This window comes from Chiloscyllium punctatum, chromosome 5 (genome assembly GCF_047496795.1).
Source record: "Chiloscyllium punctatum isolate Juve2018m chromosome 5, sChiPun1.3, whole genome shotgun sequence".
Classification (NCBI taxonomy): domain Eukaryota; kingdom Metazoa; phylum Chordata; class Chondrichthyes; order Orectolobiformes; family Hemiscylliidae; genus Chiloscyllium; species Chiloscyllium punctatum.
The window spans coordinates 3,114,074-3,126,481 of NC_092743.1; the positions used below are offsets into that span (position 1 = coordinate 3,114,074).

The following is a 12,408-nucleotide window of genomic DNA, read 5'->3' on the forward strand; positions in this document are numbered from 1 at the left end:
CCAGTGAATAAGAAACAAAATATAGCTGAGCACTTGGAAAACAATGACAGGATTGGATAGAGTCAACATGGATTTACAAAACAGAAACAACGTTTGATATATCTACTCAAATTCTTCGAGGATTTAATAGACTGGATGAAGGGGTTGTTGTTTATTTGGACTTTGAGGCTTTTGACAAAGTCACACAAAAGAGATTAGTATGTAAAATTAAAACACATGGAATTGAGGTAGGGTACTGAGAGATGGAAAAGTGGTTGGAAAACAGGAAACAAATAGTAGAAATAAATGGATCTTTTTCTGAACGGTGGGCAGTGACTACAGCATTGGGTGCCAAGCTTTGGGGAGAATGTGAAGGCATTGGAGAGAATGTAGGATAGGGTTACAAGAATGGCCTTTGCAATGAGAAACCACATGAGAATGGATTGGACTGCTTTTATTAAATGGCGAAGGCCAACAGTAGATCAGGAGAAACTTCATGTTTCTAAGAGAACCAGAGGGCACAGATTTGAAATGTTTTGCAAAAGAAGCCAGCACGAGGTGAGAAAAAACATTTTCACATCGTGAGTTGTTCCGGTCTGGAAGGTACTGCCTGGAAATTTGGTGGGGGCAGGTTCAATTGAAGAAGGGTTGGGTCCTGAACAAGGGTTACACCCAAAATGTTGATTTCTCCACCTCCTGATACTGGTGGCTTGTTGTGTTCTTCCAGCCTCCTATTTCAGGTTCAATCGAGGCATTCAAGAGGAACACTGGATAGTAATTTAAATAGAAACTATCTGTAAATTGGCACAAAGCCAATATGCTGAGGTAGTCAGTGAAGACATTGTTGGTTCAATGGACAAATTCTTCTACACCAGAACAATTCGGTGATCTTTAGACTCAGACATGCAAGTGTCATCAACTGAACCACACCTGATACATTAATCTTGGAAAGGAGGATTGAAATGTGAAATGCTTTCATGCTGGGTCAGAGAACAAGCAAGTGCACAAGAAAGATAAACTTAAAGAAATTTGGTGAAACGAAGACAGGAAAGAATGAGAGAAGAAACAACATTCAGAACAAAGGAAACAAAGAAAAGAATATTGGAAGTAGGAGGATGAGACCATTTGGTCTCTTGAAACTGCTCCGCACATTTTGTAAAATGATAGCAAGGATTTAAACACAGTGCCTCAGTCTTTGTGAAATCCCCAAGACCAAACATACCTTTTATTCTATCTTCTGCATGTTAAATCAATTTGTTAAGGAATAGAGAGAGATTCTGCAAATATAAGGTAGAACAAAAGATGGCCATCAGAACAGTGAGAAAGACAGCTTTCCTGTAATATTTATACATTAAGACAGGCTGGACTTACAAACAACTATAGCACCATTGACCAAAATACTACATGCACACACAGGATGCTTCACAAACCTGCTCAGACAGCTCCTGACATTCCACAATCGTTGGAAAGTGTTCAGCTCAGGTTTCACAGGCAAGTTCTTTCCAAGCAAAGAATTGCTCCAACAATAAGGTCTGACAGGAGAGTCAAATTAGGTAGCCCCTGTTCACACCTCAGCATTTTCTCAGTTGCAGTATATCCTGACAGCAAGGGTCAGCAAAATCCTTCAGATTTTCTTCAGTAGTCCGAGGCAAGCACATCCTTTCCCCGTCCTTATCTCCGTGTTAAATTACTTTCTCATTTCTCGTTTATTACAGGAAATATTCCTTCAACGTTCAGCTCCAATTTCAACAGATTCATCAGTTCATGTAGTTGTGGGAAAAGTTGTGTAAAACAGACAAAAACGCCCCACTCCCGCCAACACAATGGGTTTCCAATTACCGAACCAAGATTTGCATCATATTACTGGTAGGTAATGACTACCTCCAAAAAGAAAGCCCAACCATCTGGTCTGATATAAAACAGTTCAGACATTTTCTAAATTTCAACACCACACCTACAGGCGTATTTCAGAGGCTGGGTACTTTGCAACAAGTGACTCATTTCCCGACCTCAAAAGACCACTCCACTTCCTACAAGGCACAAGTCAAGAGTGTGATGGAATAGATATCACACAGTATGAATAGCAGCACAACACAAAAAGCAGAGAGCAACTTGTTTGCCAGGTATAAAAACAAAGTGCTAAAGAATCTCAAGCAGTCTGGTAGCATCTGTAGAGAGGCAACCACAGTTAATATTTCAAATCCAATGATTTTTCATTCTAACTGTTCTTCAGTTATGAAGAAGAATCATATCTGACTTGAAACATTAACTCTCCGCAAATGCTGCTCGACCTGCTGAGATTCTCCAGCATGTTCTGTTATTATTTCAGATCTCTAGCACCCTACTATTTCATACTTGTTTGTTTGACTGGTACTCCTGCTACTGAGACCAATATGCATGGCTGGAGAAATGTTTCCAGGAGGGAGAGCCTTAGATTTCTGGGACATTGGGGCTGTTTTGTAGGGTGGTGAGACCTATGAACCAGAATGGAGCCAGCACCATTGCAGGGAGATTTGCTTGTGCTGTAAGGAAGCATATAAACTAACATTGCATCTAGATCCTACCCTCCTACATGTGCGGAAGGGCAAGATGAAGACCAAAATTAGAAAAGATAGCAAGTGAGTCAAGAAGGCACAGAAATATAGGCTATTTAAGGCACAGGGAGCTTGGTACGGTTAGATGCTATTTATTTTAATGCAAAAAGGCACATGAACAAGGCAGCTGAGTTAAGGGCACAGATTAAAATGAGTATAATGTCACTGCTGTCACTGAGAGGGGTAGGATTGGTCACTCAATATTTCAGGATGCAGGGTCTTCGATAGACAGGGAAGGAGGTAAATTGTTGCAAAATTGATCAGGGAATCTATGACAGCAGCAAGGAGGGGTGACATTTTAGAAGGATCCTCAAAGAAACCATATGGGTATAACTCAAAATGGAGCAATCATATTGCTGGGATGTACAATAGGCCCGCTGGTCCAAAAGAAATAGAAGTGCAGATTTGTAGGCAAATTTCAAATGTATAAAAGTAATAGGATAGTGATAGCGGATTTCAACTTTCTCCAACATTTAAGTGGAACAAAGTGTGAAAGGTTTGTAGGAGAAAAATTCTTAAAATGGATCCAAACAACAGAGAACAATGTAGCACAGGAACAGGCCCTTTGGCCCTTCAAGCCTGTGCTGCCACATTTTGCCCTTCCATACTAAAACTATGTTCACTTACAGGATCTGTCTCCCTCGATTCCCCTCCTATTCATGTATTTGCCCAGGTGCTTCTTGGATGCTGTTGCTGTATCTGCTTCCACCACCTCCTCAGTCAGCACGTACACAGCCACTCTATTATAAAAGACTTCAAAGCACTGTCCTTCTCAAAGTCAAAAGTGAAACTAAAAGTCTCTCTCTCAACTATGGGTATTTACATTCAGCTTAAAAACCCAAGTTCCAGAATACTTTGAAAAGCCTTGTGGTCCTATTATTTTCATGGTGGATCAAAGAACAATCCAAATAAACAGAAATCCATGAGCAACCCAATCTCTCTAAAGCCAGGCATCAAAATCTGTTAGGAGAGAAATTGTCATGGTTACAGAAATACTTAAAAGTTTTATCAACTTCAGACACTAAAAACCTGCTGCTTTCTAACTCAAAAATCAGGAACTGAAAGTCACAAGTAATGATCAACATTACATTATTAAAATTCAGTTTACATCACATCATATCCACTGATGGAAAACATGCAATCACACTTTTCCTGCAGAGAATCAAATTCACTGTCAGAGGATAACTACCGTCTAATTAAAAACTTAAAAACTCTTCTTTCACAATCGGAACTATTGACAATATTTTATGAAACAAGAAGCACGACACCAGAGAAAAGACCCCAGTCATCTTTAACTGGCACCAGGAATAGTATCTGGGGCACCAACCTGAATAGGGAGATGGGGTATCCATTTAACGTTACATTCAGTAATGGGTAGGTGAAAAGTCTGAAATGCAATGTACAGGACCAGCACGTTGTATCTTGACCAACCTTGAAGATTGATAAGCATCCTGATTCATCATTAAAAACAGAAGACGCTGAGGATACCCAATGTATTGGTCAGAGAGAAGGACAGCTGTGGTGCGTTCAGTAATCATCCTCCAACACCAGAAGACAAGTTCCATGTTCTATGACTAGTTCTATGTTCTACACTTTTCAGACTGGAGGCCTGTGACCAGTGGAGTGCCACAAGGATCGGTGCTGGGTCCTCTCCTTTTCGTCATTTATATAAATGATTTGGATGTGAGCGTAAGAGTTATAGTTAGTAAATTTGCAGATGACACCAAAATTGGAGGTGTAGTGGACAGTCAAGAAGGTTGCCTCAGCTTACAACGGGATCTTTATCAGATGGGCCAATGGGTTAAGAATTGGCAGATGGAGTTTAATTCAGATAAATGTGAGGTGCTGCATTTTGGAAAACCAGTCAGAGCAGGACTTATACACTTAACAGTAAGGTATTAGGGAGTGTTGCTGAACAAAGAGACCTTGGAGTGCAGGTTCAAAGCTCCTTGAAAGTGGAATTGCAGGTAGATAGAATAGTGAAGGTGGCATTTGGTACACTTTCCTTTATTGGTCAGAGTATTGAGTACAGGAGTTGGGAGGTCAGGTTGCGGCTGTACAGGACATTGGTTAGGCCAATTTTGGAATATTGTGTGCAATTCTGATCTCCTTCCTTTTGGAAGGATGTGTAAAACTTGAAAAGGTTCAGAAAAGATTTACAAGGATGTTGCCAGGGTTTGAGGATTTGAGCTATAGGGAGAGGTTGAATAGGCTCCCTGGAGCATCGGAGGCTAGGGGTGACCTTCTCAAGGTTTATAAAATCATGAGGGGCAAGGATAGGATAAATAGACAAGGTCTTTTCCCTGGGGTGGTGGAGTCCAGAACTAGACAGCATAGGTTTAGGGTGAGAAGGGAAAGATATAAAAGAGACCTAAGAGGCAATGTTTTCACGCCGAGGGTGGTGCGTGTATGGAATGAGCTGCCACAGGAAGTGGTGGAGGCTGGTACAATTGCACCATTTAAAAGGCATCTGGATGGGTATATGAATAGGAAGGGTCTAGAGGGATATGGGCTGAGTGCTGGCAGGTGGGACTAGATTGGGTTGGGATATTGGGTCGGCATGGACAATTTGGACCGAAGGGTCTGTTTCCGTGCTGTATATCTCCATGACTCTATAGGAGTTGGGAGGTCATATTGCAGCTGTACAGGTCATTGGTTAGGCCACTTTTGGAATATTACATGCAATTGTGGTCTCCCTGCTAAAGGAAGGATGTTGTGAAACTTGAAATGGTGCAGAAAAGATTTACAAGGATGTTGCCAGGGTTGAGGGTTTGAGCTATAGGGAGAGGCTGAACAGGCTGGAGCTGTTTTCCCTGGAGCATCAGAAGCTGTGGGGTGACCTTATAGAAGTCCATAAAATCATGAGGGGCATGGATAGGGTGAAGAGCCAAGGTAGACGAGTCCAGAACTAGAGTGGCACAGCTTAAGTGTGACAGGGGAAGAATATAAAAGAGACCCAAGGGGCAACGTTTTCATGCAGAGGGTGATGCGTGTATGGAATGAGATGCCAGAGGAAGAGGTGGAGGCAGGTACAATTACAACATTTAGTGGGTGGCACGGTGGCACAGTGGTTAGCACTGCTGCCTCACAGCGCCAGAGACCCGGGTTCAATTCTCGCCTCAGGCGACTGACTGTGTGGAGTTTGCACATTCTCCCCGTGTCTGCGTGGGTTTCCTCCGGGTGCTCCGGTTTCCTCCCACAGTCCAAAGATGTGCAGGTCAGGTGAATTGGCCATTCTAAATTGCCCGTAGTGTTAGGTAAGGGGTATGGGTGGGTTGCGCTTCGGCGGGGCGGTGTGGACTTGTTGGGCCGAAGAGCCTGTTTCCACACCGTAAGTAATCTAATCTAATCTAAAACACATAGAACATAGAACATAGAACAATACAGCACAGAACAGGCCCTTCGGCCCACGATGTTGTGCCGAACTTCTATCCTAGATTAAGCACCCATCCATGTACCTATCCAAATGCCGCTTAAAGGTCGCCAATGAATCTGACTCTACCACTCCCTCGGGCAGCGCATTCCATGCCCCCACCACTCTCTGGGTAAGAACCCACCCCTGACATCTCCCCTATACCTTCCACCCTTCACCTTAAATTTATGTCCCCTTGTAACACTCTGTTGTACCCGGGGAAAAAGTCTCTGACTGTCTACTCTATCTATTCCTCTGATCATCTTATAAACCTCTATTAAGTCACCCCTCATCCTTCGCCGTTCCAACGAGAAAAGGCCGAGAACTCTCAACCTATCCTCGTACGACCTATTCTCCATTCCAGGCAACATCCTGGTAAATCTTCTCTGCACCCTCTCCAAAGCTTCCACATCTTTCCTAAAGTGAGGCGACCAGAACTGCACACAGTACTCCAAATGTGGCCTAACCAAAGTCCTGTACAGCTGCAACATCACTTCATGACTCTTGAATTCAATCCCTCTGCTAATGAACGATAATACTCCATAGGCCTTCTTACAAACTCTATCCACCTGAGTGGCAACCTTCAAAGATCTATGTACATAGACCCCAAGATCCCTCTGTTCCTCCACCTGACCAAGAACCCTACCATTAACCCTGTATTCCGCATTCTTATTTGTTCTTCCAAAATGGACAACCTCACACTTGGCAGGGTTGAACTCCATCTGCCACTCCTCAGCCCAGCTCTGCATCATATCTAAGTCCCTCTGCAGCCGACAACAGCCCTCCTCACTGTCCACAACTCCACCTATCTTTGTATCATCTGCAAATTTACTGACCCACCCTTCGACTCCCTCATCTAAGTCATTAATAAAAATTACAAACAGCAGAGGACCCAGAACTGATCCCTGCGGAACTCCACTTGTAACTGGACTCCATGCTGAATATTTACCATCTACCACCACTCTCTGCCTTCGACCGGTTAGCCAGTTTTCTATCCAATTGGTCAAATTTCCCTCTATCCCATGCCTCCTGTCTTTCCGCATAAGCCTACCATGGGGAACCTTATCAAATGCCTTACTAAAATCCATGTACACTACATCCACTGCTCTACCCTCATCCACATGCTTGGTCACCTCCTCGAAGAATTCAATAAGACTTGTAAGGCAAGACCTACCCTTCACAAATCCGTGCTGGCTGTCCCTAATCAAGCAGTGTCTTTCCAGGTACTCGTAAATCCTATCCCTCAGTACCCTTTCCATTACTTTGCCTACCACAGAGGTAAGACTAACTGGCCTGTAATTCCCGGGGTTATCCCTATTCCCTTTTTTGAACAGGGGCACAACATTCGCTACTCTCCAGTCCCCTGGTACCACCCCAGTTGCCAGTGAAGACGAGAAGATCATTGCCAACGGTACTGCAATTTCCTCTCTTGCTTCCCACATAATCCTAGGATATATCCCGTCAGGCCCGGGGGACTTGTCTATCCTCAAGTTGTTCAAAATGTCCAACACATCTTCCTTCCTAACAGGTATCTCTTCTAGCTTATCAGTCCGTTTCACACTCTCCTCTTCAACAATACGGTCCCTCTCGTTCGTAAATACTGAAGAGAAGTACTTGTTCAAGACCTCTCCTATCTCTTCCGACTCAATACACAGTCTCCCACCACTGTCCTTGATCGGACCTACCCTCGTTCTCGTCATTCTCAGGTTTCTCACATATGCATAGAATGCCTTGGGGTTATCCTTGATCCCATCCGCCAGGGATTTTTCATGCCCTCTCTTAGCTCTGGATAGATACATGAATAGGAAGGATTTAGAGGAGTATGGGCCAAATACTGTCAAATGAGACAAGGTTAAGTTAGGATATCTGGTCTGCACAGCTGTGTAACTCTACGACTGCAATTTCTTTCTTGCTGTATATGTACGCTTAACAATTTTAGTTTCTGTGTTGGAATAGAGACCCTACCTGAGATCTATCCCCATTATCACAAGATTTTGTTGCTTCACCCTCACCACTGTTCAAGCAGACTCCAGCTACCCCAGCTCAGGCTCAGTGGAATTTGGAATGGAATAGAGGAACCTCAACGATCTGAGCAATATAGGCAGGGAGTATTTTGTTCAGATAATCAAATGTCAGATAACACAGTTTAGCCAAGCATCAGGATCGTGTGATCTTGTTCAGATATTTCGAATGCCAGATAATTAAGGTTCCTCTGTAGCTCTTTTAGCACGGATATATTTAATTATCCTTCAATACAATCTCCAAAAAGGCACAAACATTGGGAGCAACTCACCTCTAATTCATGAGTTAGCCTCGAGTCTTGTACCAACAGTAACCTCACTTCTGATTTCCTGTAAAGTGACGCAAACACACATCCCACGTTTCGACAGGGAAATGGCAGGCTTGATTAATTAGTGACTCCGTGATTTACTGCGACTCTACCTGAAAGGACCACATTTAAAATTTCAGTTTAATTAATAAAAATACTTCAGAAGTAAAACCAAAATTGATTTTTGAGTGTTGCATGACTTGTGTGTTCCCAGAATTTCAAGAGACGGATCATTTGGTTACAAGAGCAGGTCAGAGGCTAGGAATCCTGCAGCAAGTAACTCACCAACTGACTCCCCAAAGCCTATCCATCACCAACAAGGCATGAGTCAGGAGTGTGATGGAATACTCCCCACTTACCTGGATGAGTGCAGCCCCATCAACACTCAAGCAGTTTGACACTATCCAGGCCAAAGCAGTCCACTTGATTGGCACCATATTCACAAATATCAACTCCCTCCATTACAAACAATTAACAGCAACAGTGTGTATAATCTACAAGATGTACTGCAGAAATTCAGCAAAGATCATCAGAGAGTACATTTCAAACCATGACCACTTACATCCAGAAGAACAAGGGCAGCAGATACCTGGGACCACCACGACCTGTAAGTTCCCCTCCAAGCTACTCACCTGCCTGACTTGGAAATATATCACCGTTCCTTCACTGTCACTGGGTTAAAGTCCTGGAATTCCCCGTTGAGAGCGTGGTGCTTGAAAAGCACAACAGGACTGGCAGCATCCGAGGATGCTGTGCTTTTCCAGCACCACACTCCGGACTCTAATCTCCAGTGTCTGCAGTCCTCATTTTTGTCTCCTGGAACTCCCTCCGTAATGGCATCCTGGGTCAACCCACAGCAGATGCACTACAGCAATTCAAGGAGGCAGCTCACCACCACCTAGGGACAGCCACTAAATGCTAGCCCAGCCAGCAACACCCAAATCCCCACAAATGTTTTTTTTTAAATCACACAGCTTTCTATTTCCTCTAGTACAAAACATTTAGGTGTTGAGGAAGAAGAAATGATTTAGTAAGGGAGAAAAATCACACTAAACTAACCAATTCACCTTAATCAGGGCTCACTGCTAAAGCGGTACTAATTTCAAAAATGCAGAGATCAGAGACAAGAATTTCTAATCTATGAATGGAAACTGATCAGTGATTTAAATGAATAAAAGACACTGGGAAAATAGCCTAAGCCAATTAGTAGCAACATGTATCAACTAAATAATTTGAAAAACAATTTGCTTTGGAACAGTAAAGGAACCAAGGATACAAAGCCTATTAGGGCGTTAAGAAACTCTCCTTGAAGAATTCAAGAAGCAGAATATGATTGTGTCAAAAAAAGTGTGGGTTAAGTGAAATTTAATGGATCAGTCCATGCACTGCTGCAAGAATGAAGATTTTAAGGAGCGCAGCCAGATAATATGAAAAGATTATGGAACTATCAGTCGTCGGGTTATAATGAGTGCAGAATCTCAGCAATAAGCCACAGTGGAGGAGAGAGTGCACTTTTGGGCCTAAGATATCAAATATGGCAAATTAGAATGTGAACCATCAGCCAGAGCATGGATTAGAGTTAGAGAGCACAATGCTTTCACATCATTCTATACTAATTTCAACCACATGGTGTTACACCTTTAAAGATGTTAACATAGTGCAAAGCAGCAAGTGAACAGTTCATGTTTAAGAGGTTACAGAGCTACAAACCATGAACCTGCTCTGATAATCAATTCAGTTCACACCAAGTGATAGCAAGATGTGGCTGGGAATGGCTGATAAATCAAAGACTACAGGTTTTGATAATATTCTGGCTGCAAAGTTCCAAGACTGATCCATCGAATTATCTTAGATTAAATTAGATTACTTACAGTGTGGAAACAGGCCCTTCGACCAAACAAATCCACACCGACCTGCCAAAGCGTAACCCACCCAGACCCATTCCCCTACACCTAACACTACGGGCAATTTAGAATGGCCAATTCACCTAACCCGCACATTTTTGGAATGTGGGAGGAAACCGGAGCACCCAGAGAAAACCCACGCAGACATGGGGAGAATGTGCAAACTCCACACAGAGGCGGGAATTGAGGCAGCAGTGCTAACCACTGTGCCACCGTGCCGCCTATATCTGCTTCTTAGTCAACCTATTCTAGTGTTACTATAACCCTGACATCCACCCAACAATGTAGGGACTAAGCAAGTTAAGTTTTACCTACATAAAGAAGGTTATACATAATCCAACTCTTCTATTCTCCTGCAAAACTTAAGTAGTACATGTCAACTAGCCATTTGGCTCAAAGGTAGAAGACAGAGCGTGGTGATGGAGAGTTGCCTTTCAGACTGGAGGCCTGTGACCAGTGGTGTGTCATAAAGATTGGTGCTGAGTTCACTGCTTTCCGTCGTTTACATAAATGATTTGGGTGTGAACATAGGATGTGTAGTTAGTAGGTTTGCAGATGACACCAAAATTTGAGGTAACTTTCTTCACTGTCCACTGCACCTCCAGAGTACAAAGGGATCTTGATCAGATGGGCCAATGGGCCAAGGAGTAGCAGATGGAGTTTAATTTAAATGAATATGAAGGTGTTCCATTTTGGAAAGACAAATAAGGGCAGGACTTATACACTTAATGGGAAGGTCCTGGGGAATGTTGCTGAACAAAGAGACCTTGGAGTGCAGGTTCATAGCTCCTTGAAAGTAGAGTCGCAGGTAGATAGGATAGTGAAGGCGGTGTTTGGTATGCTTTCCTTTATTGGCCAGAGTATTGAGTACAGGAGTTGGGAGGTCATGTTGCGGCTGTACAGGACATTGGTTAGGCCACTTTTGGAATATTCGTGCAATTCTGATCTTCCTATTGGAAGGATGTTGTGACACTTGAAAGGGTTCAGAAAAGATTTACAAGAAGGTTGTCAGGGTTGGAGGATTTCAGCTATAGGGAGAGGCTGAATAGGCTGAGATTGTTTTCCCTGGAGCGTCAGAGGCTGCAGGGTGACCTTATAGAGGTTTATAAAATCGTGAGGGGCATGGATAGGGTAAATAGACATGGTCTGTTTTCTGACAGGGGAGTCCAGAACTACAGGGCATAGGTTTAGGCTGAGAGAGGAAGGATTAAAAGGGACCTAAGCGGCAACTTTTTCACGCAGAGGGTGGTGCGTGTATGGAATGAGCTGCCAACAGAAGTGGTGGAGGCTGGTACAATTACAACATTTAAAAAGCATCTGGATGGGTATATAAATTGGAAGGTTTAGAGGAATATGGTCCAAGTGCTGGCAAGTGGGACTAGATGAATTTGTGATGTCTGGTCAGCATGGGCGAGTTGGACTGAATGGTCTGTTTCCATGCTGTACATCTCCATGACACAATATTCAAAAAACTGATGGCAATATTAAACAGTCCTTGACGCTATCTACACTAATGCAAGCCTTTCTACCACCAATGCAGCTCTCCAACTCTATAGTTATGTGAATGAACACTCAATCTCTTTTACCAAGAAACAGATTAGAATTGCAACTGCTCTACCAAAATAAAAAGCAGCTGCTCACTGACATTCTCAAGTGACTCCCTGTGTATATACATTGGGATTCTTACACATTCACATGCTGCAAGATTAGCCTCATCAGCAATCTTGGGAAACATCCACCCAGCATTTACTTTGTCAAGCCCCTGAAAAAAAAAGAACAGAAATTGCTGGGAAAACTCAGGTCTGGCAAAACATGTGGAGAGAAAGCAAGTGAATGTTTTGGGTCCACTGACCCTTCTTCAGAATTGATTGTAGCAAGGGAAAGGTTGGTATATATCTGGAAGATGGGGAACGGGAGAGTGGAAGAGTAAACAATAGGCAGAGACGGAGCCCAGGGAGAGTGAACAACAGTTGGACAGGCAAAGGAATGGATAAAGGTCATCCTGGGAGAATCAATTGCTGCTAATGGGGACCATTAGTAGCTGACAATGGGATGGTTGTGGTAGCAGCCCATGTGATGCCATGGCCTCGTGTGTGGGGGTTGGGGTAAGGACATAGGAGAAGGTGCTCAGACCTTAAAATTGTTGAACTTGATATTGAGTCCAGATGTCTGCAGAGCTGCCAAACAGAA

The 12,408-nt window shown here is 43.3% G+C and overlaps 1 protein-coding gene across 5 annotated transcripts in view; it reads right to left on the minus strand.

The window, feature by feature from the left end:
- Positions 1–12,408, minus strand: part of LOC140476825 (anion exchange protein 2-like) — a 261,146-nt gene that overhangs the window by 207,325 nt on the left and 41,413 nt on the right. For 3 of the 5 annotated variants that reach the window (XM_072569633.1, XM_072569628.1, XM_072569630.1), the window contains exon 2: positions 8,279–8,427. The gene's annotated coding sequence lies outside the window, so the exon portion shown is untranslated. Of the gene's footprint in view, positions 1–1,409; positions 1,794–8,278; positions 8,428–12,408 lie in introns of those variants that run through there. The other 2 variants (XM_072569629.1, XM_072569632.1) reach the window with 2 other exon arrangements.